The sequence below is a fragment of the Schistocerca serialis genome, chromosome 2, assembly GCF_023864345.2.
Source record: "Schistocerca serialis cubense isolate TAMUIC-IGC-003099 chromosome 2, iqSchSeri2.2, whole genome shotgun sequence".
Classification (NCBI taxonomy): domain Eukaryota; kingdom Metazoa; phylum Arthropoda; class Insecta; order Orthoptera; family Acrididae; genus Schistocerca; species Schistocerca serialis.
Window position 1 is genome coordinate 604682605 of NC_064639.1, and position 2572 is coordinate 604685176.

At 45.0% G+C, this 2572-nt stretch overlaps 1 non-coding gene across 1 annotated transcript; it reads right to left on the bottom strand.

The window, feature by feature from the left end:
- Nucleotides 1-1897: 1897 nt before the first annotated feature.
- On the bottom strand, nucleotides 1898-1972 carry Trnat-ugu (transfer RNA threonine (anticodon UGU)). The gene has a single exon. It is a non-coding gene; the product is annotated as a tRNA-Thr (tRNA).
- Between the last annotated feature and the right edge of the window lie 600 nt (nucleotides 1973-2572).

The following is a 2572-nucleotide window of genomic DNA, read 5'->3' on the forward strand; positions in this document are numbered from 1 at the left end:
GAGACCAAAGCAGTGCACTTGTCTAAAAAGTAAATATTGCTGACGCAGATGCGAAAGACTCCAAACTGCACACACGTTTTCTTTCTCGTGAGTGCCTGAAAATCGGGCGCTTCTACTCAGGTACTGTGAGCAAAATATTCCTGATGAATCACATTTTGAGTTAAAATTCCTTAGATTTTTGTTATCAGTAGACGCTAAGAAGTGTATGACGCTATGTAAGTATCCATATATGGACAGCAGTCGACGAAATTAAGATGGTATGCGTACGTGTTATTGGCAACCTCATTGTCAGCAAACTCAGAGGAGGAGTACCCTGAAAGTAATTACTGATTTACTGAAAAATGTTGGTACGTACAACTGAGTCAAACATACCTAGTTTTGTGAATGACGGTACTACAGTGATGCGTTTAGAGGAAATTCCAGAAAAAATAATCTTGTTTCGTATTTGGATGCTGGGACCTACATGTTGAAGACAGAAACTCCCCTACTCGTATTATACCGCATTTAATCCACTTCAGTTGGCTGGTTCATGCAATGCAACTTATCTCCGAAGACGTGCGACATAACTACTGACAGGTAAACAAAAGTTTGATGCACTAAGGAAGTGTTTCTCAAAGCTCGCATCGAGTGTTGCGCTATAGAGAACAGTTTCCTAACACAGCGTTGCCGCCAGAGCCTTTCTTGACAAGAATGGGACACACGGACAGAAACTCCCCTACTCGTATTATACCGCATTTAATCCACTCCACTTCAGTTGGCTGGTTCATGCAATGCAACTTATCTCCGAAGACGTGCGACATAACTACTGACAGGTAAACAAAAGTTTGATGCACTAAGGAAGTGTTTCTCAAAGCTCGCATCGAGTGTTGCGCTATAGAGAACAGTTTCCTAACACAGCGTTGCCGCCAGAGCCTTTCTTGACAAGAATGGGACACACGGACAGAAACTCCCCTACTCGTATTATACCGCATTTAATCCACTCCACTTCAGTTGGCTGGTTCATGCAATGCAACTTATCTCCGAAGACGTGCGACATAACTACTGACAGGTAAACAAAAGTTTGATGCACTAAGGAAGTGTTTCTCAAAGCTCGCATCGAGTGTTGCGCTATAGAGAACAGTTTCCTAACACAGCGTTGCCGCCAGAGCCTTTCTTGACAAGAATGGGACACACGGACAGAAACTCCCCTACTCGTATTATACCGCATTTAATCCACTTCAGTTGGCTGGTTCATGCAATGCAACTTATCTCCGAAGACGTGCGACATAACTACTGACAGGTAAACAAAAGTTTGATGCACTAAGGAAGCGTTTCTCAAAGCTCGCATCGAGTGTTGCGCTATAGAGAACAGTTTTCTAACACAGCGTTGCCGCCAGAGCCTTTCTTGACAAGAATGGGACACACGGACTGAAGCTGCCCGTTTTTATAAAAAACATTTCCAGGCTGCGAGAATTTTCAATTTCAGCACGACAGGCACAATGTGATTTCTCTACACCGAAAATCGAAAATGCTCTGGGTACATCCGTAGCAATTTCTTCTTCTTTGCCAGAGATGTTTAAGAATTAGTATCTATTGCCATGCCTTTGCAAAAAACGTGAGAAATTGTTGAGAATGTCAAATGCAAGCTGGTTGACATGAGAGATGATATTGGGCAGAGAATAGTGAATACGTTTGACGTTGTTTTGGTACGGAATCCAGGCTCCTCAACTTTTGCTACTGTATAGATTCAGTGGGGCAGAAGACAGAGGCAAATGGTCCTGGCCTTAGAACATTTTCGATATCCCGTGCCTACAGTGCACAGCTCTCTCTCTATTAGAAATACGAAATTAGAAATACATTAATACCGTCAGTTGTGCACGGACGATGATATAGATCAACGGGGACAGGTGAAAACGTGTGCCCTGACCGGGACTCGAACCCGGGATCTCCTGCTTACATGGCAGACGCTCTGTCCATCTGAGCCACCGAGGGCACAGATGATAGTATGACTGCAAGGACTATCATGTCCGAAAGAACAGACACCATTTCCATATGAGCTCTCTGTCTCTCTCTTTTTCTCTCTCCCGAAGTGGCGCTTCTTGGCGGCTATTTTCGCGATGTGAGATTTAAAGCAGTCGGAGAGGCCATCTTTTCCTCTCGTGATGCGCAGTGTAGAGGAAGTAGCTAGCAGTATGGGCCCCCTCCAGCGGTTGTGATATCTGTTTTCCTCCTTGAACAGCTGAGACGAGAAGTTGTGTGGGTACACAGATGTCACATGTTCCAAGAAACCGTCTTGTGTATGAGACTGGAGGTAAATACTATTTAGTAACCTCGTGAAGTGGAAGTGTTATGGAGTTGTTTCCTCAGTTGTCAGGTTGCATAGAAACTCATTCACGAGTTGTGGAAGGACCAGATGGTGTTGGTCGCGTTCCACCAACTGTAGTGTAGTGTGTGCTTCCTGCTGCAAGTACCTGAAATAATTTATACTGATCTAATATATGGGGCCGGCCGGTCTAGCCGAGCGGTTCTAGGCGCGTCAGTGTGGAACCGCGCGACCGCTACGGTCGCAGGTTCGAATCCTGCTTCGGGCATG